Source organism: Gopherus flavomarginatus, chromosome 3, assembly GCF_025201925.1.
Source record: "Gopherus flavomarginatus isolate rGopFla2 chromosome 3, rGopFla2.mat.asm, whole genome shotgun sequence".
Lineage (NCBI taxonomy): Eukaryota > Metazoa > Chordata > Testudines > Testudinidae > Gopherus > Gopherus flavomarginatus.
Window position 1 is genome coordinate 146,261,001 of NC_066619.1, and position 27,522 is coordinate 146,288,522.

Consider the following 27,522-nt stretch of genomic DNA (forward strand, 5'->3'; position numbering starts at 1 on the left):
CAGATACCCACATGCTTCTCCCATGCTGCCTCTCACTCTTCAGAGGATTTTGCCATAAACACCACATTACTCTCCTTAAAACTCTCCTTTGCTCTCATGCCTACAAAAAACATAGCATGACATTGCAGTTGTGCTGAGACTGCAGCCTGTCATGCTGCCCAAAATTGTCTCATTGTTTCCCTGCGTATCTTGTCTGTCTCCACCTGTTGTCCGCTGTCTTATATTTTAACTGTATGTCCTTTGAGGCAAGGACTGTCTCTTTGTTCTGTGTTTGAACAGCACCTAGCAGAATGAGGCACTGGTCCATTACTAGGGCTCCTAGATGCTACCGCAGTGCAAATATGGTTCTCCGATAGAATGGCTATTTAGAATATATGAATAATTATTAATAATACCACATTAGCTGTAGATGTATGTTCTCCTCTTAATAATAATACCACATTAGCTGTAGATGTATGGCTATTTAGAATATATGAATAATTATTAATAATAATACCACATTAGCTGTAGATGTATGTTCTCCTCTTCAACCATCCATGGCATTGCCTTGATATTAATGTAAATTCTGCCAGGTGTCGAACAGTCTATAGTTCATAGGCTGATTCCAAGAGCGTTCATAGTATTGTAGCCCTTGCATGAAGCTTTCTTGTTACTAGATAGCAAAGAGTATGCACACGTTCCTTTTCTTTTCTCAGTTTGTATAGCTGGACATATCCCTGTTGATATGGTCAAAGATGCACAGAATAATCCAGACTATTTACTCTACTAATTGCCACATTAAAAGATAGAGATGTGTTCTGTAAATCTTCAAGGATGAATATTAGAAGTTCTTTGATGTTCTGGAAAATAGACACTGTTAAAATGGATCCAAAAGGTCTTATCTGCAAAGACTTTTTCTTCTTTTCTTTTTTCGTCTCTTTTATTTCGTTGATTAATACATCATTTTACGAGCTGCATTCACCACATCCTGCCTGCTAGATGACTCAGACTTGGAAATTTTCATGACAGTTGAGATGATGCAAAGCATAAATTTTTGCACAGTGCCTGTGGCTCTCTCAATCTTAAAATAGTCTCAGCCTTCCAGACCTCAGATATTGGTTAGGTACCTGACTGAATTGTTGAGGTCACAAATCAGGTTGAAACATCAAGCCCGATAATAATAATAATAATTAATAATAAATAATAAAATCCTTAAGAAAATGAGTGTTATATAGATTCTCAGGAGTTAGGGAACCACAGAGTTCCCATGTATGCAGCACCACATGTAATTCATTAGTTTGTATTTATGCTTTGAAGATGACGAGCACTATATAAATGCAAAGTTTTACATCCCTTTTTAGTAGAGCTGATGGAAATATTTTTTGCTGAAACATTTTCTTTTTGACAGAAAAAGACTTTACACTGAGAACAAACATTTTAATTTTGGTTCCAGTTTTTACTAGATTGTCAATTAAAAAAATTGTGGAAAATTTATGGGGGACATTAAAAAAAATATTTCCCAGCAAAATACAATTGGCATTTTTGGACAACTTATGATATTTTTCATAATTTGATCACAGCTCTGTATTCTGGATGTTTTCATTTCCCCCATTGGGGCCACACCACCTGTCACCATTCCTAGTTCCCTATGACTAGAGTAAACCGTCTGTATGTCTCCAGGATAGAAAGGGAGAATGATCCTAGCAGGTGTATGTCCTCCAGCCTCCTGAATGTCAGGATACTTGAGGTAGAGAAGGTGGCCTCTGGTCATCCGTCAGCTGTGTCTGTCCGCAGTTACTGGGCTCAATGCAGAAGAACCTGTGTTATAGAGAACATCTGACTACATGTTTAATGGTCCCTTCTGGCCCTAGAATCTATTAATCTAATCCAGTGGTTCTCAATCTATTTACCATTGTGAGCTGCATATGCAGCTCTCAGTGTTATGTGGGCTGCATCCACACAGTAAATATATTACCTGTATGGTCTTGAGGATGTCACCTGGGCCACAGCTGTGTGCTAATTGGGCCAGGGGTTGAGAACCACTGATCTAATCTGTTTATCTAGGCCTTCCCCTCCCCCGCAATGAGTGTCTCAGATAGGCATGATGTCAATATGATGATATGTGGAACAGAGCACTATTCCAGTATAGGGTGGCAGAATCTGGCCTTTATTGACCACTTACCTGATGCTTTAATATCTATAGGGGTCTGTGTCAATGTGCTGCAAATAAGCCTCCATTTTCCTTTCTGCCAGAACATCTTTGGCCCTGTTGCTTCAAAGCTCATGTGAATGCGCCTTATTTAGACAGGTAGCCCTGTTGTTTTCAGTTAGTATAGACCACTCACCTGATCCAGGGTTGTAACACCAGAGCCTTTCTGAACATACCACTGCTGAAAAGATATGTGAGGAGGGCTTTGTTCCTCTAAAAATTCTAGGGTGAGAGTGTCATCCCTGCTACTGTCCCTGTACATTGCTTGTAACAGCCCTGCAGAGCCGGGGCAAGAATTCCATCCCCTGCCTGGTACAGGCGCCATCTAGGGTGTTTAACTTTGTAAGGGGGCAGGAAGAAGGGTGTCAGGGTTGGTCAGTGCTGAGAACATTTTAGGCTGCACTGCTACTGACAGAAAGCCCAGGTCAGGTTGTTGTAACTTAGACCAGCCCACTCTGGGTATCTAATTTATATGGGGGCCTTTCCATCTTCTGGGGTAAGCCAGAAATTGGGAGAGTGTAAACGTGTCTCCTCTGCCCCACCCAATCCAGGGGCTGCAGTCTCGGTGCTTTATCCCCAGGCAGTGCAGCACTGAATATCAGCTCTTAACGTTTTTCACTTTTTGAATCCCAAGCATATATTAAAACAGAGAATATGAGTCATCTGGTAAATTTAAGAGCAAACCTTCAGAGAAGAGATCTCTTAAATTGTCATTTCCACTGGAAGTAGATAAGCTTATTAAATATGCAAAAGCGAACGTGTATATCAGGCAAAGCCGACGTATGACCAAGCAGAGGAGACCATTCTGAAATATAAAATATATGTAACAGTGAATTTAAATACCATACTAAATCATTGCCGTGCCATTTTATTGGACATTGTTTCATAAACTGTGAAAGCTTTAGCTGTCATATAACTCTGTCTCTTAATAGGCAGTGGTTACATTTCTTTATAATTTATTTCTCTGATATGGCGCAGCAGAAATGTGCCTTCTATGCAACTTCATTGATATTCCACATTTTGTTGATTACAGCAGCTCAGTTTTTTGCCATTCCATCTCCACTGGTTCCATATGAGGAGTATTGTCTTGGTGGTGATGGAAGAGGAGTCGAGCTATGGGAATGCATGTGAGGGTCCCAGCCTTGTTGACCGCGGGCAGGGAAGTGGTAGACTTTTTACTCGTAGACTGTGGGGAGTACTGAGGTTTTGTAATTAAAATGGGCTTCCAGGGACCATTGTGCATTCAGAGTGGCTCCAGTAAAAATTTATACCAGTGCAACTGAGATCAGAATTTGGCTTGTGTCTCATTAACATATATTTTAATGGTAGAGTTGAAATGCATTTGATGATGGGTCTTGCACTAGTGTGATATGTTTAAACGGTAAACTCTGGGACATTACGGGGTGGCTTTCATTTCAGTGCAGTCTAATTTTAAACCCTGTAATATAATTTTAATGCCCCATTTTGCTGTTCAGAGTAACTTTAACCACGCCATTTTTTCATGTATATAAACAGAGGTTGCTCTAACCGCCATTGGGACCGTGCACTGTCATGATTTAGCTCAATACTACTATTTTGAGTTCTTAGCAAAGTCACTTGCTATGAACATGGAAATAGTGGTGGGTTTCTTCAAAAAATATTTAAAAGATCCTGATTTACTTGAATCCAGTTGGTCAAAGTTTAGTGGTATTGTACAGTACCAGTGATGGATAATGCTAGACAACTTTGCACTCCACGTGGCTTTAGAGATGTTTCAGCTAGAATGGCCTCTTCATAGCTGTTTGGTCTGTAAAGACTGATAGTATTCTAGGGAATGAAGCCTCCATCCTGCTGTCATTGAAGTGAGTTAGTGTTTTACCATTGATTGCAATTGGGGCAGGATCTTTACAAGCTTGCTAGCCAGTTCCTTTTTTACGTTTGTTTCATCCGATGGCTACACCCAGGCTATGGAATAGAAGATTTAAAGCTTTTATGGGGATTAAGATGCACTATAGTGCAGACTGATGATACAATCCTAATTTTTACTGATTGCAGACCTGTGTTTAAACTGTGTGACTGCTATTCTCAATTTGCATATGATCTGCTCACTAGTAATGACTGAAAATTTGAGCGGTTGATACATAATATGCATGAAAATAGATTACTTTTTTAGGGTTTTATTTTATTTGTGTGCATAATTCTACATAAAACCAAATAAAAGGCTTTATCCTCAGTAGAAATATTGCTGATAATACAAAATACTTGATGAGAACATATTGCCACCCAATATTCTGTTAAACGACGACCACTATTTTTTCATAAAAGCAGCAAAGAGTCCTGTGGCACCTTATAGACTAACAGATCTATTGGAGCATGAGCTTTCATGGGTGAATACCCACTTCATCGGATGCATGTTTTTTCATGCTGTTCAAAGGATCATGTTCTTCCTTTTCAGTTGTCTGATGTTTTTTCAGCCAACACTATTTCTCTGGTGAAATGTTTTGAATGTCTGTGGAGAAGTACTAGTGTGAATGGCTCTGAGCAGAGATTTCTCCATGTTTGCCACAGTTAACACATTTTGGCTAAACTATGTCTGTAGTGAGTCATGAGAATAAGAGGGAAAATGGAGCTGTTTGCTTTCCTTCAGCATCAACTGCCAGAGGTTTTATTTTCTTATTTTGGGTCAGATTATCCATGAAACAAATTTATTTTCTTGATCTTCCAGTGGTACCATGTCTTCCACCCATACTGAGGTTGAGTAGTGCCTACTCCTTGGAATCACCTGGGGCCACTCAAAAACAAAAGTACTGCCCACCATGGGTAGCAATTTTGTATGCATATCACATGGTTTAATAGCCATTTTATTTTCCTGGTATTTTCTGCTGTAATCCATAATGCTCTGGAACCCTTACCCCTAGTAAGACAAGACCTGCTACCTCTGTACTCAGACCCTATGCCACCAGCACTCCCAGCTATCTCCGCGACACCACTGATTTCCTGAGGAAACTACAATGCATGGATGATCTTCCAGAAAACACCATTCTAGCCACCATGGATGTTGAGGCTCTCTACACAAACATCCCACACACAGATGGAATACAAGCTGTCAGGAACAGTATCCCTGATGATACCACAGCACAACTGGCTGCTGAGCTCTGTGCCTTTATCCTCACACACAACTATTTCAAATTTGATGACAATCTATATCTCCAGATCAGTGGCACCGCTATGGGCACCCGCATGGCCCCACAATATGCCAATATTATTATGACCGACCTGGAACAACGCTTCCTCAGCTCTCGTCCACTCACGCTCCTTCTCTACCTACGCTACATTGATGACATCTTCATCATCTGGACCCACGGGAAGGAGACTCTGGAAAAATTCCACCATGATTTCAACAGCTTCCACCCCACCATCAGCCTCAGCCTGGACCAATCTACACAGGAGGTCCGCTTCCTAGACACCACGGTGCAAATAAGTGATGGTCACATTACCACCACCCTATACCGAAAACCTACCGACCACTATGCCTACCTTCATGCCTCCAGCTTCCATCCTGGGCACATCACACTATCCATTGTCTACAGCCAAGCACTGAGGTACAACCGCATCTGCTCTAACCCCTCAGACAGAGACCAACACCTACAAAATCTCCACCAAGCATTCTCAAAACTACAATACCTGCACGGGGAAATAAGGAAACAGATCAACAGAGCCAGACGTGTACCCAGAAGCCTCCTACTGCAAGACAAACCCAAGAAGGAAACCAACAGAACTCCACTGGCCATCACATACAGTCCCCAGCTAAAACCCCTCCAATGCATCATCAGGGATCTACAACCCATCCTGGACAATGATCCTACACTTTCACAGGCCTTGGGTGGCAGGCCAGTCCTTCCCCACAGACAACCTGCCAACCTGAAACATATTCTCACCAGTAACTGCATACCGCACCATAGTAACTCTAGCTCAGGAACCAATCCATGCAACAAACCTCGATGCCAACTCTGCCCACATATCTACACCAGCGACACCATCACAGGGCCTAACCAGATCAGCCACACCATCACTGGTTCATTCACCTGCACATCCACCAATGTAATATACGCCATCATATGCCAGCAGTGCCCGTCTGCTATGTACATCGGCCAAACTGGACAGTCGCTATGGAAAAGGATAAACGGACACAAATCAGATATTAGGAATGGCAATATACAAAAACCTGTAGGAGAACACTTCAACCTCCCTGGCCACACTATAGCAGACCTTAAGGTGGCCATCCTGCAGCAAAAAAACTTCAGGACCAGATTTCAAAGAGAAACTGCTGAGCTTCAGTTCATCTGCAAATTTGACACCATCAGCTCAGGATTAAACAGAGACTGTGAATGGCTTGCCAACTATAAAACCAGTTTCTCCTCCCTTGGTGTTCACACTTCAACTGCTAGAACAGGACCTCATCCTCCCTGATTGAACTAACCTCGTTATCTCTAGCTTGCTTGCTTATATATACCTGCCCCTGGAAATTTCCACTACATGCATCTGACGTAGTGGGTATTCACCCACGAAAGCTCATGCTCCTAAACGTCTGTTAGTCCATAAGGTGCCACAGGATTCTTTGCTGCTTTTACACATCCAGACTAACACGGCTACCCCTCTGATACAAGACCTGCTGCCTCTCGATTTACTTTCTGGATTAAGTTTTGATAATGGAATATCTGTTTGTGTCTTGCATTCTAGGAGCTGGCAGGCACCACGCCCAGTCCCAGAGCCATTCATCCTGTCGAGCACAGAAGCAGGCAGAATGCGTGTTTAGGCAGAGGAAAATGCCCAGAGGTTACCTCTGCTTTTTCCTCCACAGTCATTCTAAAGCTTGAGACTTAGACTGTAAGCAGTTTGAGGCAGGGGACAGTCTTTTGTTCTTTCTCTACAGCCCCTAGCACAGTAGGATCCTGGTTCATAACTGGGGGTACTGCTGTAATACAAACAATAAATAGTAATGTTCTGTCACCAGCTGGTGTCCCATTTGGAGTACCTACTGGAAGCATTCATAATCCCCTCATTTTTGCTTTAGCCTAGCCAGAATGTTGCATCTTTAGAATCCTTGTATTTCACCTGCCTTAAGGGTCATGAGCTTATTTCACCTACCTGAAGGAGACCACTTTTCTTTCTGTCATTCAAGGCGCTGACACTGGCTCCGTGCTACAATTGTACAGCTCTTAGAACTTGGCTCAGAGAGTTTGACAGGCAGCTGTGTCTTTGATTTTACCCCCAAACACTTTTTTTAAGGTTTAATATTTCATTAAAAGTGTACCGCGGTTTTGCATATTCAGGGTGCAGTACCAATGTATGACTGAGACTCATCCCTAGATAGCAAGACATCTCAATGGCCAACAATTACCTTTTGTGTCATTTCTGGACTCCTTTCGTGATGTTTGCATGTTCTTCCCTAGTCTCTGTTCTGCCTCCTCATTTCACGTTTCAGCATCACCGTCATTTGGCTTTTGTTTGTTATTTTTCCTTTCTACTCTTTTCCTCCTCTAAAATCCTTGAAGTAAACTGGAGTCTTTCCATTCACTTAGGTAGGCCGTGAATCAAACCCTAAACTCTGTCAAGCCTTAATGTCTGTACCTAATTGGACAATCCCATAACTAAAGCAAAAGACTGTTTATATCTAGGGATGAATGTTTCTCTACTATTGAGTAACCCATAGTTCTGGAAAGATGTTGGGTGTGAGTTGCTTATCCCATGTATGAAAAACTTTGAAAATACTCAAACGTAAAACAGTGAAAATTGTTTTTAAAATCAAACTTGGCTTGATATTTATTTCTTACAGAAATCTAAAAAATAAGCCCAGACTGAATAACATTACTGCAACTACTGAGATATGCTTATGCAAGATTTCGAATATGAACATATTGGTAAAGTGAACTTTTTTTTTTGAGCAGACTGAGTTCAAACATGGCTGATTCAGTTTGCCTAACTTTCTCAAAACAACAGCAATAAAACCAAGAACCCTACATCTGGGAGGTGGCCAAATATGTAAAATATCAGCCCCAAATGAATTTGATTTCCTAAAACTTAGAAGCTGCAGGAAATGTGGGCTTGGGTACAGAAATTCAGTCTTATCTAGTATGCACCGCTACACGTGTTATATGCTAGACCATGGGGCAGAATCTGTGCTTCACTCCTGTTCTGGTGTCTCTGCCAGCAAAGGTTGGCTTTGTGCAATATATTTTTGATTACAGGAGGGGACGGTATATGTAGCTATTTGTGATTATAGAATCTATCAATATCAAATCTAAAACTGAAGCCAATCTAGTTTTTGGGAGAGGATGGCTTATCCAGTGGTTAGGGCGCTAGTCTAGGGTTTGGAAGATCCTGGGTTGGTTCCCTGCTCTGCTTCGTATTTCCTGCATGATCTTAGACAGCTCACTTAGCCTCTCCGTGTCTCAGTTCCCCATCTGTTAAAGGGAGATAATAGCACTGCCCTACTTTATAGGGATGTTGTGAGGATAAATTCATTAAAGATTATAAAGCACTCTGAGATCTGCTGATGACAAGTAGAATGTAGATTCCAGCCATCCCATCCAGAATGTTTACAGAATGTAAATGTGTGTGTAATTTAGCATATACATTTTAGAAGGGGATGAAAGGGAGCTAAATTATTACCTGAAGCAAATGTGTAAGAACATGTATTTTTACTTGCTCATGCTTGTTTTCTTATAAATATGACAGGCTACTAATGATAATACATAATTAAATGAATATTGTAACAAATGCAAATCTAATTGGTTAATCCAGTTATGTTTGGGGGGGGAGGGATAGCTCAGTGGTTTGCATATTGGTCTGCTAAACCCAGGGTTATGAGTTCAATCATTGAAGGGGCCATTTAGGGATGAGGGCAAAAATCTGTCTGGGGATTGGTCTTGCTTTAAGCTGGGGGTTGGACTACATGAGGTCCTTTCTAATCCTGGTATTCTATGATCTAATGTAACCAGCATTTTGTTGGAAAAAATACATTTTGGCCCCAGACTAAGAAAGCACATTCTTAACTTTAAGCACATCACAAGTGTAATTGCAGCCAGAGACTGCTCACATGCGTAAAGTTAAATGTGTGCTTAAGAGCTTCGCTAGAGGGGAGTTAATGCTGTGTTTTAAGCTCTGGTTCAGGATGGCACTGAAGCATAGGCTTTGGTCCCATTGAATTCAGTAGGATTTAAGCACATGCTTAAAGTTAAACGTGTTTAAGTGCTTTTCTGAATTCCCTTAAGTGGTAAATGCATCTGTAAATTAAATAACAGATAAGTGTTAGCCACTGGCTTGAGATGATAACCCATCCTATTTGAAATGCAAAGAGAAAAGGAAAGCTGTATTTTTGTTATTTGGTCAGGTGTGTCTAATGAAAACTGCAGCTCCCAACCACAGAACTCTTCGGTCACGGATATTTAAGCAAGTTATTATAACGCTTATTCTTGTCCTTTCCCTGAAAAAGTATGGTCAAGATTTGCAAGATGCTTTGTTTATGCTGACTGACTGCAAGCAAAACTTTATAATTTATTTATTTATTTTTAAATTTAGGATGTAACCAAGCAAATAAATTTAAAAGGCAAATACTAAGACTGTTTAGAAGCAGTGACCTTGTCAAATACACAGAGAAAATGTGTTAGCTAGAATGGTTTATGATCTACTTCTGTGTTCCAATACAGGTGGTAATTAGAATATAGTTGATTTCTCTGGAATGAGAAATGGAATTGATTTGCTTCTTGGTGGCTTTTTATATTTCACAACTTGGAAGTTTGTTGCCTTTTTTTTTTCCTCCAGAAGAAGCAGCAGCTTTACTCTAAAAGCCCCTGGGAATATTCAGTGTGTTTACCTTTGTGTTCAGTGTATTATTAGCACACCGACAAGTTGTCTATTTTGTTACTAGCTTACACCAATCACAGTAGACTCATCCATATGAGTTTCCACACTTCAGTGGGATGATACAGTTCAAGGCCAAAACTTTGATCCTTAGATGTCCAAATCCATATTAAGGCATACTATAATTATTACTTTTAGGAATCTGAAGAAGTGGGTTTTTTACCCACGAAAGCTTATGCCCAAATAAGTCTGTTAGTCTTTAAGGTGCCACTGGACTCCTTGTTGTTTTTGTGGATACAGACTAACACAGCTACCCCCTGATTCTTGATATAATTATTATTATTTATTGTTTTGTGATGTATGTGTACTATCATAGCGCCTAGGAGACCCTCTCAACGACTAGGACCCCATTGTGTTTGTTGGTGTACAAACACAAATGGCCTAATTTCCAGGTGTCTTGAGCACCTGTAGCTGCCATTGGCTTTAATGGGAGTTGTTGGCGTTCAGCAGGTATGAAAATCAGGCAACGGTTATGTAGATGCCTTATTGTGGATTTAGGTGCCTAACGCTGAGGCATCCACATTCAAAAAAGTTGACCAAGCTCTTTTCAGAGTGCTTGCTCCCTTGTGGTTAAGATACATCTGTCGCTTTACTGTAGAGTTATCAGCAGTATGGGCAATTGCTCCAATAATTTTCCCATAAATCAGCCTGTTTGCACTTTTAAGGTGTAACATCTCATGAAGCACAAGGGCTTCATACTGTACAAATGTTATATGAGTAACTGTAAAGCACGCAGCCCCAGTTCTGAAATGAGATAAAGCGGTGTGTTTTGGGACCTCGCAGTTAGAAATTCAGATCCTTGGAGTTCTCACTAGTTTGGAGTAGGGTGTATTGAGTTTTGTTTTTAGTCTCTGCTGTCACTTTTGGGGATGAAGAAAATATTTTTGTTGAAAAAAGACATATCAAAAAGGTACAGCTGTTTGAAAGTTACTCAGACATATGGTGTATTAGAAATAGTGCCAGCTGAGATGGATTAGCAGGCTGAGTTCAAGTGAAGAGGTCAAATATGCAAACTGAATGCAATTTATCTTAATGGTACTGCAGTTCATCACATAGTAGAAATAATGAAATAACACACACAATAATTTAAGGGTAACTGGAAAAAAGTTGAAAACAATAAAAGGCTTCTGAGGACATCACATCACACAAGTGACTTTCATAACACCTGTACCCAGAGATGTCTTTATGTGTATATAATATATTTCTGTGTTCTTTTATAATTCACAGGTCAGAATAAAATGATTGCCCACTACTCCTGTATATTAGTGTGATGTACATTTCCTCTCGGGAAGTATTTCCAATACTTTCCTCTGGTTGAATTTTTACAACTAAAGTGACTTTTGAAGGGCTTTAAATTTTTTTTACACAGCTTTAAAAGCTTGTGTGTTTGCCTGCTCCCACAAAAACCTCAGAGGAGCAGATGATGGTTAGGTGAACGCTGTTAAATGTCCTTTACCGAGTTTCCTCTGAATTCTTCAAGCAGGGGTTCTCCAGCATGGAAGAAGCAGGAGTTCTGGTCTCAAAGGCTATCAGTTCCCTCAAGAGCTTTAGGGATTTTAGGGGTTCCGTGAAGGCACAGGGCCATCTGCACAGAAACTTTGTGCATCCACACTGGCTTCGGAGCCCCAAGTCCCATTACAGATACCATTAAAACAGTTAAAGTTGATGATTGCTTTGTCATCAGGAGGTTTCAGAGTTCCCATTCTGTTCATATGAATGGGGAAATGGTATCTTTCCTAGAGTTTCTCTTCAGGCTATCTGCAAATTCAGAAATACAGCATTTTTGTGGGTTGTGATTGTCAGAGTATCTTCACAAAAATAGAAAACTTTTTTTTCATAAAAGTTTGAATTCCACATAATACTTGAAATTATTGAAAATCTTCAGAGCCTTAATCAATGCTATAGGGCAGAATTTCTGATGCATGTGCTTCCAGTGATCCTGCTTTTGTACTTGTCATGGTGACCCTCCATCATATCAGAATTGCATGATTTCTTAAATACATTGCAAGGACTGGGGCATCCACTGTAAAAATGAAATTATAGAATACCAGGGTTGGAAGGGACATCATCTAGTCCATCCCCCTGCTCAAAGCAGGCCTAATCCTCAGGCAGATTTTTGCCCTGATCTCTAAATGGCCCCCTCAAGGATTGAAGTCACAACCCTGGATTTAACAGGCCAATGCTCAAACCACTGAGCTATCCCTCATAGTCATAACACACATAAAAATGCAGATCTGCTGGTAGATCCAGGCCCGGCTATATTGTTTTGAGATGTAACAACTTTTTTATTTTGTTAGCTGACAGTCAGATATGGGCACATCTATTTAGTGTGTATGATTAAGTCAATCTATTGCCAGGGAAAAATCTGTCCTTCAACAGGATATTTATGTATCCCTGGCTCAGCACTCGCTGCGTTTGCTAATGTCACAAACATGGCCGCTCACATGAAGGAAGAATTGTGACTGCTAGAGCATGAGGAATAAAAGATCAAGATAATTTTACATTTCAGTCACATTTGATACTAATTTTTAATGATGAACTACATTTTTCAGAAGTCCACTTAGGTGGCATACATTTCAGTTAAGCATATTGGTGTCACGTTAATAATAAAAAAGCACGACAGACCTATACCGAGATGTGTACAATGTAGAGAATAAGAGCTAAACATAAATTACGAGATGAGTTTTCATATAGTGCTGCCTTGTCACCAGTGGGGAATCATTGACTAAGTGGAGTGAACCAGTTTCTGCCCTAGGGCCACTGTGATGAAATGGACCATGGTGGCACTCTTCTAAGTGAACTTTAGCACTTATATCCCTGATCAAATGCCTGTGGAAGTCAAGGAAGGACAGCTGCTGACATCGATGAGCTTTGGGTCAGATTCTTAAACAGGGCTGTAACAGAGTCATGGGGCAACATGGGAGGTACATTTTGCCCCCATGCCGCTGATATGTTAGCCCTAAAGATGGGAGGCATTATGAACAAACCAGCTTTTCTTTCTTCTTGTGATTTCACATTAACTGGTTTGGTGAGGAGCACTGGCAGCCTCAGAGACTTGCTCTATGTCAAAGTTATTTTGAGACATGATCCCTGCATGACCCCTTGAGTTTGCATGTCAGTAACTTTTCCGTACCCCAGCTAGGAAATATTAACTAGAACAGGTGACCCTCCCAGGTTGCATATTTCCTAATTCCTCTGCAACGCCTGCGCGGTTTCCTGTTATGGTATAGTGAGCTTGGTGCCTGTGAAGGGTGCTGAGGAGTGGATCCTTTGGTCAATTAAACTGGGTAGCAGCCCTTTGAACATTCCCAGGCATCACTTCCACTGTGCCTTAGTTGTTCAGTCTTTGGACTTGGTGCTCACTCTTCCAAGAAGGATGTTTGTTAGTATCAGTTGTGTGGGTGCTTTTTGTGACTTGAAATCCTGTGTAACGAAGTTAGGATTTTCAAAGGGGCCAAAGGGAATTAGGCACTTAGGCCCATCAACTCAAGGGTATTTTGGCATCTTATTCCTAATGAAATCAACAGCAGTGAGGTGCCTAAATACTTGTAGAGACCTGGTCCTGAAACCCTGTTGCAACTCAGTATTTGCAATTCACGTTAGTAATCTCAGTCATCCATGTGACTAAACAGCTGTCAAAGTAAAATTTTTGGTCACTGCTAACTAAAGTTAAATTAGAACCATAAATTAAACTGGGCAGGGCTCTTCCTTTACCAGATCCTTGAGACACCTTGTTTGCACAGTTCATCTTTTGCTAATACATAATTGGGCTCAGAAATGTTGTAAGAGCTCGAGATCTGAATCATAAAGATGCCCAATGTGTGTGAAAGAGCAAACATGGAAATAAATAAATAAATATGCCTTCGTACTGAAGGACAAGTGCAGTACCAGGTTTGTAGTAATTATCTGTGTGAGGACATTAGCATTTAGAAAAACAGTAGGCAGGCATGAAGAAACAGAGATGGTATTTTTAGTTTAGGGTGCAGGTGCTTGTTTGGGTGTTCTGTGGTAGGTTTACTGTTTTTTATAGGAATTGTGAGGGGTCTAGATTTTTATCATGCTACATGCTTTATGGCACATTTAAATGTCTATAATATAAATAGCTTTGCCATCAACAGGCATAAGTGTCAGGCTATTGACACATTATAAAGGTACAAATGGAATGTAATCTGGCATGCTGGTTCTGGTGTTGAGACTTAATAGTCCATCTGTATCATTTATCCCAGTGGGAAATAACACAGGATGTTGCCTTGTAATTTTTTACTACTGTATAATAAAATGTAACCGTAATAAATGGTGTCTAAGCAAATAACATAGCAGATTCTGGCTTGTATCCAGTTTGTCTTCACCACTTAACTTAGTTCAAGTTTTTCCTTGAAGCAGCTGTGTATTTTAAAGGTTCTGACTGGATACGGTTTGCATTTGGATTTCTTTGTAATGTAGTAGATAGGAGAGGAGGAGACTGATACCAAGCCAGATCAATCCCTTATCCACCGTAGGTAGAGTCCCTGCAGTGAGACAGGCGAGAGATTTGTCCCTCCATGTTTTCGTTTACAGACTAAATCCAGGGTCTCTGCCCTGTATTTCTGTCATTATGCCTACTCCAGAACTTTAACTCCTGTGCCACATGTCCATGCAGTGACACTTTAATAGCTTTGTTATAAGAAATGGGTTAAGGGCTTTCTTCTGCAGTGAGAAGAAATTGCTTATGTTCCCCAACTCATGTGGAATAGACAACACCATGCAAATGAATATAGAGACAGGGCTTTGGTGAAGTCTTGGTTAAATTTCACTCCTCGAGTATTGCTGTTCCAATGACACCACTAGGAATATGGACTGTTTTCCACTTTCCAGCCTTCACTACTTACATTTTACATCATCAGGTTAAAATGCCAATCTCCTTTTTCCCTCTAATGGGTTTGGGGCAAAGTTGGACTGGTTGGGTCACCAGCCAGGAAGCAGTGCTACATGCTGCAGTCATACCCAATCTGCCTGTGTACCTCTGTAAACCTTGCCCTTCTCCCCTGTCCCGCACTGATCCATAGACAACAGCCTCTCCGGAACCATCGTCCGCTCCCTGTTTCCCATTGAGAGAATGCTTCGCCTCCCAAACTGGGTTTTGCTGCATCTAGGAGTCAACCTGCCCTGCCCCTGGCCTGCTGGTAGAGACATAGCCTACTCTGCTTCCTCTCTACCCCACTGTGAGAGACAGCCCACCTTTGCTTTACTTGTTACCTTCTCCCTCCTGTCTTGTCTGCATGTCTCATGCAGCTGGCTGGCTTTGCAGAGTTGATTTTTTTCAGGGGAACTGTTGCTCCAGGGGTATATGTGTGTTGCTGATGACACTCCTAGTGTTGCTTGGTTTGTGTTTCTCTGATGGAGGACAGTAAGGCGGCAGGTCACTGCTCAGGTCGGGTTGCCTCGTTGCTGGCCATATGTGGCCAGGCTTCTCTGTATCTCCCAGAGTCACTGGAATAGGTCTCCCTTTGAGATGCAGTTGCATGCTCTCCAGCCTACGGATTTTGGTACATTCCTTCCTTTGCTGCGCTTCAAAATGGAGGCAGCCTCTAGGGAAATAATTTTTGCAGAAAATTCCTAGATGTAACACAATACTGACTCGGAGGAGCAGCCCAAAGACACTCTGCCTTATGTGAAGGCAGCGACCTCTTTAAGGGCAGTATATTGGGTGAAGCACAGTGCTCAAAGCAGCACTCTCTGGGATGGTGTGTGCCTCGATGCTGGTCCCTGCCATTCGCTGTGGTTTTAAGATACCAAATGAGCCCTTAGTGTTAGAGGTTAGAAAGTGCTCAGCACCCGTTTTGGCACCTGAGCAAATCTGGATGCTGAGCACTTTCTGACATCTGGCCCTTAATATTGCAAGTGTAGAAAAATACAAAACCATTATTCTGTGTGTATTCGAGTATTGTAGATTTGTATAAAGGGACAATTAACATTGAAATGAGAGAGGCTTTTGAGTCATCAAGTAGATGCAACAGACTGTATCATTTTCTTGATTTTCATTTTAATTAGGATTAATCATTTTTATCTCCTAAATCTTCGCCAGGAATTTACATGAAGCAGAAGAGTTTGGAGAGTGTTGTGCCAACATAACATCCAGTGCTTGAAGAAGAGCTGTTAAAATATATTGCTGGGAAAGCGCTGTTAACTTAGCTGTAAATATTGCCTAGTTCCAAACTGTGGATCAAATTCTGCTCTCCTATATGGATGAACAGTCCCCATGGGCTGCAGTAGGTGTTAATCTAGGGTGAAATCCTGGCCCCATTGAAGTTAGTATTCACTGCATATATTTTTCAGAGGGCAGAATTTCACTTTGGAATCTAACCTGCTTACAGTGATGGTGTCTTTTTCTCTGATTGGCTTTCTGTGCTTTATAATATGCAACAAAGGGTCTTGCTATGGGAAGAAAAACTGCTGTGTGGACCGGAGGTGAAAGTTCTGCCCTGTAATTTGATCTTTTAAAAAATGAGTAATTTTCTTAAACGGTAGAAATTGTAAATATTTCCTGCTAACTCTAGCAGAGCCAAATCTGATCTGCAGTGGGCCCAAAGGGATGCGTAGGTTCTCAACTTGTGGTACATTCACATAATGAGTTTGAAAATCATTAGGCACTGGAGCAAGGAGGAGAGAGAGAGAGAAACAAAGTAAAAATTGCTGAAGAGGAAATTGTTCGGGAAACGTACCAAGTTATCCTTGGGTTAGGAAAATGAACTGCTCCTTTCTTTACCGCAGAAGTGTTAAAATGAGAGCCAGCATCTCCTCTGCTTCAAATCATTACTCTGTTATGTCTGTGCTGTATTTAGATTGCTAAACTGAATCCTGTTCTGGCCACTATGGGCCTGTGTCTGTTCCAGGTGAAGTTAATGGGAGTTTACCATTCCTTTAATTGACAGCAGGATTGGTGTTACTGTAATGCACCATGTTACAGAGGATAATGTACAGTGTTGTGATACACAGCCATGGGGGTAGGCTCTAACATATTTTAAATGGTAAACCAAAGTAATCCATAATATGAGCTACAGCCAATTGCCTCTAATTCTTACTGAAGATTAATTTAGCATTGCTATTAATATTTTATGTGCTAACATTGTTTGCGAAGGCTAAAAGCTTTATTCATTTTGCACACTTTTACTTTTTCCATCCTTTCTATGTGAAATGCAAAATTCTCTCTCCTTTTCAGATTTCTGGTTTGAAAAGAGTGTTGCATGTTTGTAGTTGCAAGTTTGTTAATGTAGTTCTAGTAGGCTGAAGTTCATATCGTGATCCACAGAACTGGTACAGCAAGGGCAGTAACAATGGAAACTTCCCTACACTATCCCATGATTGGTTTTTGCCATGGCCAGGATCCTATGCTTACATCATGTATATCTTGTTGAATTGGTAGAGTAGATGGCATTTATCATTGCTTTTTCTAATAATACCATCTGGAGTGGTGTGCAAGTAAGGAAGACACAATAGTTTAGATTAATTGTCTTTATCTTGGCACATGTAGAGGCTGAGTGGTGCCCTTGCCCCGTTTACACAAATGCATTAGTCCCAGTAGCAGAGGATATGGAGACATGAACCTTTAGAGCACCAGCAGGACCACTAGCAGGAGTTGACTGCATTGATGCAGCTGTGCTATCCATTTAGCAGTAATCTTGGCAGTTGTGGCCCGAGTGTAGATTATTTAGATTATTCCCCTACCGTGCGATGTGGGATGGAGTGAGAGGGACAAGATTCTCCACTCAACATGGCTCTTCATCAAAGAGTCCTGGGTAATGCCACTTGTCAAAGTTGCAAGATGCACCTGAAATCTGTTGTGGCAGGCTGCAAACAACTGAGTTAGAAACAATAAATGGTTTTTGAGAACACATTGGACAAGTGCAGAGGGTGAGGGACTAAGACTTGGGGAATGGCTAGCTTGAGTGGGAGGGGGGAAGAGGGAACTTCTGGTCTGTGTGGGGAATTAGCTGTAACTCCTCTTAATGTTAACAAGAGTCAGCGTTAAAACTACACCTGCTGTATTTAAACTATCCTGGGGAGAACAGGATGGTATACCACATACTTTCCATGAGTTAGGGCATCAGATGACTCTGAATCCGAGCAGTTCCTCTGCCCTGCCAAATACTTTGCATAGTCTGTCCAGCACACATCCATTTTGTTGGTTCCTTGTGTGATTAAAATAACAAAAGGAATCCCCAAACTACATTTGAAATCAGCACGTGAATACTGTGCAAAGGCCAGCTCAGGGTTATGCGTCTGGAATTTGTGGGGAAGAATATTCTGTAGCCAGCACTCTAGTCTTATAAAAGAAGATGCATGGGGGTGAGGGGAAACATGAACTGAATGGGAAACTGACACAACAGAGTCATAAACCACTGTACATTGTGCTACCTGTACAATTTTATATACAGGGAAATGTGAAATCACGGGTGTTGTAAATGAAATTAAGAGCCTGTTGTTTGAATTTTATTTGAAAAATTGTTGCCAAGTAATTGGGAGGCAAACTAATATTAACTTCTTGAGACTATTATGGCAAACTATTGTTTCTGCCATATAGTGCTGCAGTCAGATAAAAGTTATTCTCCAGTGGTTTTTTAAAGCATAGTGTAGTGGCTGCTATAATATATAACTGCTGTAGTCCAACCAAATCACACTTTTTCTAGAAATAAAAGCATGTTGGATGTTCCTCTTGAGGAGTTGCATAGTCTGTTCTGCACTTGTAAAACCATATTTCCATCTCAAAATCATCCACTTCTTTTCAGATTCCAAGACTGGAAGCAGTTAGCATCTGGTTCTTTGGGCAGGGTAAAATGACAGCTAACCTTACCTTGAGCCCAAGTGCACAATTCTTTCTTTTTGCTGAATAAAGACAGCAGGATCAGACCCCTTATAGAAGTTCACATTAATTGTTCCTTCTCGTGTGTACTTGTACGCTATGGACAAACGGCAGCCTGAAGGTTAGTGTCATGGGGCAGCTGCCCTGCATGGAGCGTTAGGGCTCAGTCTTCCCGTGACTGTCTTATGAAGGTCCCATCTGGGGGTAACTGACTGTCCCAGGTGGGTGATTAGTCAATGCGCATCTGGACCTAGTAAAGGTTCCTCAAGCTCAGTGGGGCACTCCTAAGGGAGGGAAGACGCTTCTGTGGAGAGGAGCTCCCAGGAGAGGCCTTAGCCAGAGGGCTGAGCTGGGAGCCCAGAGGGTGAGCTCTCTGGGGAACCCACCAGAATGAGGAGTGTGTAAGTTGAGAGCCTCCTAAATAAGCGGCAGCAGCTGGCAGATATCTAAGCAGGGCCGGATTTCCAGTTACGTACAGTAGGCACGTGCCTAGGAGTGCCTTGCCTCTCTCAAATTGTATACAACATGAAGGACAGCTGTAGGCGGCGGGGGGGAGTGGGCACTGAAGATGCTGTGCTTGGGGCCTGTAACTCTAGCCCTGGTCTCAGCCACTGACTGGAAGCCAGGCCTGGCAAGCATCACCCCTGTCCCTGGAGTAGAGTCGCAGGGGATGGACCTCCCTAAACCCCTGACTCCTGAGAAGGATCCTACTCTGGCAGATGCAAGAGGCCTATCAGCAGAGGCAGAGAGCAATACCGAGAGATCTCTTGAGGAAGAGTGTGGTTAGAGGCGAGCACTGGACTCAGGTGTGGGACAGATGGGCTAAGATCGAGCTGGTCACCCAGCTGAGATGTTGGGGTGAAGGCCTGGTTCATGTTCTGCATTGGCTTTTCTGTTATGAAATGAGACCGACCATAAGGGAGGGTTCTTTAGCATCCAGCGATCTGTCTGGACTTGGTGAAACCCTGGGTGAGGGAAAAGTCAAGTAAGGGCTCATCTGCCTACAAGGGGGCATGCCCGGTCAACCATGAACCATGACCTATAGGCTGCAAAGTCCACACTTAGGTTCCTAGATAAATTTGCCTGATTTTCAAAAGTCTTGATCATCTTCAGCTACAGTTGACTGCTCTTTAGCATTGCTGTACATCTAACCAGATAAGACAGCATAAGAATCCTAGGCTAACCACAAGACCAATCTTCCTTTCACAGTGCCAGAGGAGCAGAAGAATATGAAGAATTGGGTTGAAATCCTGGCGTTGCTGAAGTCAAGGACACAGCTCCCATTGGCTTCAGTAGGGCTAGGATTTCACCCATGTCACCTTATGTAGCTCCATTAACTGACCAAGGTTCAACATTGTTGTGCTGAAATTTGCTATCATTTTATTCAGTGGGGTCCTCACCTGTGGACGGATATCCCTATTCAGAATAAGGCTCGTTGGGCATCACTTCAAAGGAAAAGGGCCTCTAGTTTCTGGATATATCTCGCTCCAGTGGTGAAATCTTGACCCAGAGAAGTCAGTGGGGCCAGAATTCCACTATAGGTTGATAGTTCTGAACCCCTGGTCCTTGGACCCAGTGGTGGATTAGTCACATCCCACCCCCCCGACCAGCTCCTTGGTGGTCGGGCAGGGCAAACCCCTGTGCATGCAACCCCGCTCCCCACTGGTGGGTGGAGGACGACTGCATTCCCCTGGACCCCATCCCTGGCAGAAATTGGCTGGCCACAGAGGAAGCCCCCAGCACTCCCCACCCTGTCCCTGGCAGAAGCTGGCAGGTGGCAGGGGAAGCCCCAGCACCGGGACCCCTGCTGCGGCCCTGGGACTGGAGGAGCTCTTGCTACCTGCCACAGCCTCAGGGCTGGGGAGCTGTTACTCTTTCTGCAGCCTGGGGCTGTGGCAGGGGGATAGAGCTTCTCTGGTCTAGGGGCTGTAGTGGGCAAGGGGGGGACCCTGGGTGGAACTGGGGTGAGGCTCTGGGGAAGGGGCAGAAAAAGGTGGGGCCATGGGCAGGGTCACATGCAGAGGGGGCAGGAGCACAGGTGGAAGGGGTGGGGATGGACCTCTCACTTGCTCTGGCTCAGGGCCCCAGGAAACCTTAATCCACCTCTGCTTGGACCGACTCTGGTTTGAGATCTGACAATGTGTTGAATGAAATTTCTTGATAAGCACATAGCAGAGAACTTGGAGTCTGGTAGAGGAGATGACACAGAAGAAATCTCTTTCCAATGAAGTAGTCCATAGTATGAAAGATTTAGAAAAAATGCTGCTTTAGGTAATTCCCTGGCAATGACTAGACTTCATTAACATTGGATTCCACCTTACTGGGGCTTGATGGGGGAGGGATAGCTCAGTGGTTTGAACATTGGCCTGCTAAACCCAGCGTTGAGAACTCAATCTATGAGGGGGCCACTTATGGATCTGGGGCAAAAATTGGTCCTGCTAGTGAAGGCAGAGGACTGGACTCAATGACCTTTCAAGGTCCCTTCCAGTTCTAGGAGATTGGTATATCTCCAATTATTTTTTTTAATTTATTTTTTGTCATTTTAATATGTGACTCATAAATGAAATAAGTCATTGTCCCCTCCCTGTACATTATAGAAATGTAGTAGATGTGTAAATAAGTTTGGAAAGAAAACTAAGGCATAAGGACTCATTCCTGCACCTCTTGAATGGAATAGTTGATATAAAATGGAAGCAGTCTTGCACCTTAGAATTATATAAATACACAAATGTTTCTGATATGTAACAGAAGTACGTAGCCATTTCTTTGCCAATGTTCTTTTCTCTTCTTTTCTTTCTAATTGGCATTGAGAGCTGTCAGTATTTTCTTTAATCTGGGGGAGGTATGCACTATTGTTTTTTTCCGTACAAAGATATGCTATGTAAATATTCACATTAAAAATTCACATAGTCCTTAATAAACCAGATCTATATATCCTGGAAGCACTGTGCTCATTGATGTACGTTGGGAACATGTATCAGAAAAACATTTTCATAGCTATGTAATAAGTCCTCAGAGGCAAGTGTAAATGAACCTAATTTTTTTCTTTTGTTTTTCTTTCCAGAAATGCTGATTTCAGTAATTTGCAAAAAATAGCGTATGGATTTTTAGCAACTGAAGAACAAGATAAGGTAATTATTAGTTCAGAGTCTAGCCTTCTTTGTTAGCTGTTGCAAAACGTTTGAAGCACTGGTATAGATAACTGTTCAATGTGTCACCCTGTGCAAATCTATAGCAATACTGTAATTGCTTATGGTATTAGAAAATTTCATTTAATAGGCACAGTCATATTTCTTTACAGTGCTCCTTTTCCATAAGAGCAATATGGGAATAAAAGTAACAAAACAAGATGTTGATGAAATAAAAAGACGCAAACTATCACACTGCGAAATGATGCTTAAAGAGGTGAAAGAGAAGAACAGGTGTTCATACGCTCCAGTGAAAAAGGCTGTGCAATCATCTACTTTTGCTTTGTTCACCTGATGTAGTTATTTAATATTCTTGTATAGCTTTGGGCAAGTGTGGAGGTCCCTGTTTCAATCTCTAGCATGAAACAAAATGGTGGTCATCGCTCTTGCGTGAGCCATAGTGCTCAGGGCAGCTCCTGACTGAAGGGATTGCAAACAGCAGAAGGGGAAGCCATATACGTTACTACAGCCTCAATCTCTAGTTTCTTTGCCAAGCTGCTCTACAAAGTTGGGAGGGTTTCCTCATCTTACCTATGTGAGCGCTGCAGAGCTCAAGTCACCCATGGCTGGCTTCCATTGGTGGGGAAGCACTCCTTCCTCTTGTGATTCCAAGGCATGGAACCAGGGGTGCAGACTTCCCTCTGCCCCGGGAGGTAGGGGAGGGAATGAGTCCCAAAGTTTAGTTTCAAAGTGGGGAGAAATCAGAGATGCCACAGAGTTTAGAGTGAAAGAAAATACATGGATTGTATGTGTGGGATGTTTTTAATATAAATAAGCAGACTTTGAGAACTAACCCACCAGAAAATGTAACCACAATACAAAGAACCTAAGGAGAGGAAATTACATGAAGATCAGGAAAGAGCCTGCGGAAACATTTAAAGGATTATTATGAGACATTATTTCACTGCTCTCTTTTGAAAAATGCAGTGGAGTGATGACTTAAATTCTCTACCTCTGCATTGCTGCATCCGTGATAAATTAGCACAGCACACTTCAGTAGCGATCAATAAGCAAAGACAGCAAAAATAAATAGACTAGAATATTACAAGGATATCTTTTGTTATGTAGGCATGTGTAGGCTTTAGAAATGTATATATTTCTTGTCTAGAAATAGATCTAGCTCCACATTCATCAGGAAAGGCTGGTAGAGGGAAGTGTGCTGTGAGAGCAGCAGAGCCTTTGATTACAGCAGAGCCATGAATAGTGGGTGGGGCTTCCATGATTAGGGGACCTATAAAGAAGCCATCCAACAAACAGAGCTGAGAACAGGAGAGTTTGAGAGGGAGTTTGTAAGGGGAATTTCTGGAAGGGGGTGTGTGGTGTTGTGGTTTTGTTTTGCGTGTGGGTTAGTTTTTCTCTTGCCAGGTGTTTAGACAGGAAAACTATGACAGATACAGAGGCAGCAGTGGTTGTGACCCAAATAATGGAAGCGACAATGAAGATAACCGGATGTGGAAGCTGTGGGATGTACATTATCCTGGGGCAGGGACCCGAAAAGAGCTTTGTTTGTTTGTATGAAGTGCTTATGGAAGAGAATATCCAAGGTCTGGAGATGCAGGTGGAAACTATGGACTGGAGAACTGTGAGGGGAGACTGCTGGGTGAGGAATGTGGCCAATGGAAGTATGTGACTGGAAGAACCAGGCAGAGGTGATGGAGATGGTAATGATGGAGAAATAGAGCTGAGTTTACAGGTTTGCTGAGTTGGATAATGAAGGCGTGCAGCAGGTAGTTACAGAGGTGGGAGAGAAAGGAAGAAGAGAAGAGTAGATAGTCCAACAGGAAGAGGGGATGAAGCAGTAGAGATAGCCAGAGTTTAGAGCCCCAAAGGAGAGAAGATGACTCGCAGAAGATTGCAAGAAAGAACAAAAAGAGAAGAGGACTGGGAGCCAGAAAGAACAGGAGGAGGAAGGCCAGAGAATCACTCCAACCCCAGGAAGAGGCAAGTCTACATCACTGAGGACTCCCTACTGAGAAGAACGGACAGGCCTATCACCAGAGCTGATCTGGATAACAGAAGGGTGTGCTGTCTGCTGGGAGCTTAAGATACAGGATGTGGATCTGAGTTTGAAGCGGATCCTAATGATAGCAGGAAGAAAGCCAATTATTGTCCTTCACATGGGAGCAAATGGTACTGCTAGATTTCTGCTGGAACACATCAGGGGAGATTGTACCAGGCTGGGGAAGACGCTTAAGGAATTGGAGGCTTGGGAGATCTTCAGTGGAATTTTATCTGTCCCTACAGGAGAAGAATGAAGGTGAGACAAGATTATGGTGATCAACAGATGGCTCAGGCAATGATGCTATAAGGCAGGCTTTGGGATGTTTGACCACTGGGAGGCATTCATGGACAGAGGACTGGCACAACTGATTAAAAGAACTTTAAACTAGGAGTTCAGGGGATACAGATGAGAAATCAAGAAAGAGAGGATGCAGCAATGGAGAAAGGAACAGGACAGGGTAGGAGAATGGACATTAAGAGGAAAGATTGTGCCAGTACTGATAGTGCTAACAAGTAGGACAACCTTGGTTCAGATGATCATGAGCTAGTTCAGTCTAAATTAAATGGAAGGATAAACAAAAATAAGTCTGCAACAAGGGTCTTTGATTTGAAAAAGGCAAACAAAAATCAGGGAATTAGGGGGATGGATTGGACTGAAGAATTCAAGGATCTGAATGTGGAGGAGGTTTGAAATTACTTTGTCAGAGTTCCTGAAGCCTGCATCCCAAGAAAGGGGAAAAAAATTGTAGGGGAGGGTTGCAGACCAGCCTGGACATACCAGGGCACAATCCAGAGTATTAAGTAGCTGTGTCACCCCTGCCCTGTAGCCTGGGGGCCCTTTATAATGTCTTGCTGCTCACAAACAGCCTCCAGCATGCAAGTCACTCCCAGCCGTGTCTGTGTGTGTGCTACAGCCAGCCAGCCACCCTTTGGCTCTCACCAGCTTTACAGATTATCACAGGGTGACCCCAGCACACTCCCAGTCCCACGTGTTCCCCCAGAGACACATATCCTGTACTGCCCAGCCCTCTCCTGGATAGTGCAAATACACTGAGTGTGTTATTTCTTTAAGGGAATAATATGTATACAACTTGTTACCCTACATGGCGTTACCAGACACTTCAGTTTGAGCACACTGGTTTAGAGAAAACAACTTTATTAACTACAGAGAGAGAGAGAGAAAGATATTTTAAGTGAATACAAGTAATGAGGCATAAAAGTCAGAAATGGTTACTTGAAAACTGGACTAATAGAAGTGGCATGAAATTTAACAATGCAAAGTGCAAGGTCACGCACTTAACGGCTAACAACAAGAATTTTTTCCAAAAGCTGGGGATGTATCAGTTGGAAGCCACAGAGAAAGAGAAGGACCTGGTGTATTGGTTGATCACAGGATGACTATGAGCCGCTAATGTGATATGGCTGTGAAACAGGCTAATGCAATCCATGGATGCATCAGGCAAGGCATTTATAGTAAAGATAGGCAAGTGTTAGCACCATTATACAAGACACTGGTGAGACCTCATCTGGAATACTGTGTGCAGTTTTGGCCTCCCATGTTTAAGAAAGATGAATTAAAACTGGAACAGGTGCAGAGAAGAGCTATTAGCATGACCAGAGGAAACCTACCTTATGAGAGGAGACTCAAAGAGCTTGGCTTGTTTAGCCTAACCAAATGAAGGCTGAGAGGAGATATGATTGTTCTCTATACATACACCAGAGGGATAAATAGCAGGGAGGGTGATGAGTTATTTAAGTTAGGGACCAATGTAGACACAAGCACAAATGGATATAAACCAGCCAGCAACAAGTTTAGGATTGAAATTAGATGAAGGTTTGGAAGAGCCTTCCAAGGGGAGCAGTGGGGGCAAACAGCCTAACTGGCTTCAAGACCGAGCTTGATAAGTTTATTGTGGGGGAGGGGTAGGATGAAACTGCCTACAATGGCATGTGACCCAACTGTGACGGCCAGTAGGAAATTTCTCCAGCAGCTGGTGATGGGACACTACATGGGGAGGGCTCTGAATTACTACAGGGAATTCTTTCTCATGTGCCTTGCTGGTGGGTCTTGTGCTCAGGGTTCCCTGATCACCATATGTGGATCAGGATGGAGTTTTTTCCCAGAGCAGATTGGCTGAAACCTGGGGGGGCAAGGGTGTGTGTGTTTGCCTTCGTCTGCAGCATGGGTCACAGGTTGCCTGCAGGTTTAAACTAGAGTAAATGTTGGATTGTCTGTAACTTGAAGTCTTTAAATCATGATTTGAGGATAACTCAGTAACTGAGCCAAAGGCTAGGGGTCTGTTACAGGAGTGGGTGGGTGAAGTTCTGTGGCCTGCAATATGCAGGAAGTCAGACTAAACCCAGACGTGACCATCATGATCACCTAAAATCTGAGTCTATGAAACACGCGGCTTCTTCAGGTCCTTTTACAGGGCTGTACTGTGTTTGCAGTTTAATACCAAATATATACCTGGCAAGAATACATGCAGGGGAAATGTATGGACCAAATGTTTAGCCTCCAAAAAGCGTTTAAATATAACTGTATTGGTCTTTTTACAGAAATATCACCCTCTGTAGTTTCTGCTCTTACAGATTTCAGTTGCCTTGCTAATGATGATGGGTGAAATTCTTTTAGCAAGTAATTGCATTAGGAATTATAATGCTGTTTAAAGCTCCATGAGAACTTCTGTCTTTGAGATCTCCCTGTCATCTAGCCTAGCTTGTTTTTTTTTCTCTCCACCTGAAATGATAATTCAGAGACAAGTTATCTGTAAATGGTAATTGGGGATAGTTGTCTATTCGGAGTTGAACACTCACTGTTCTGAGTGCATGCTGTATTATGCATGTCAAAAAGAGAGAATCACAATCTGATTTTTTTCTAAAATCATGTAAGTCCCTGAATTTTAAAAAAGGGAACATAAAAAGGTATTAATGGCTCCTGTAGAATTATATTCTAGATATCCTGCAGGTTACAATAACAATGCTATATGTTGGCAAAGAGAGAGATTATGCTGCACTATTGTATTTTACTTGACGTTTTGATTACTTGGTGCTCTTTTATAGGAAAGTGAAATATTAGTCCCTAACTTGCTGAGAAATTTAAAATAATTTCAGTGAAACCATTCATTTTTATTTATTATGTTTTTTGAGTGCTTACAGTTGTAAATCAGATTTTAAATTCTATTGCTGTTTTCAGAAACATAAGAAACTAAAAAATACCGCAAACATAGAGCATGGCTAAACGCTTTCCAAGGACTTGGAAAGTAACCCTGTATGCTGTAATCCTCAAATATCTGAATTATTCCCATTGCTTTTCTGAAATGCTGTGGACACTCTTGATTTAGAATGTTAGTAGGAGCAGCGCAGTATTGTAAGAAAATAAGGCTATGCATGGTCCAAACAAA

General features: G+C 42.2%; 1 protein-coding gene across 24 annotated transcripts in view; it reads left to right on the top strand.

Moving 5' to 3' along the window:
* ADGRL3 (adhesion G protein-coupled receptor L3) overlaps window positions 1-27,522 on the top strand; it is an 814,176-nt gene that overhangs the window by 124,413 nt on the left and 662,241 nt on the right. For all 24 annotated transcript variants that reach the window (XM_050948174.1, XM_050948180.1, XM_050948199.1 and 21 more), the window contains exon 2: window positions 21,994-22,060. The gene's annotated coding sequence lies outside the window, so the exon portion shown is untranslated. The remainder of the gene's footprint in view (window positions 1-21,993; window positions 22,061-27,522) is intronic.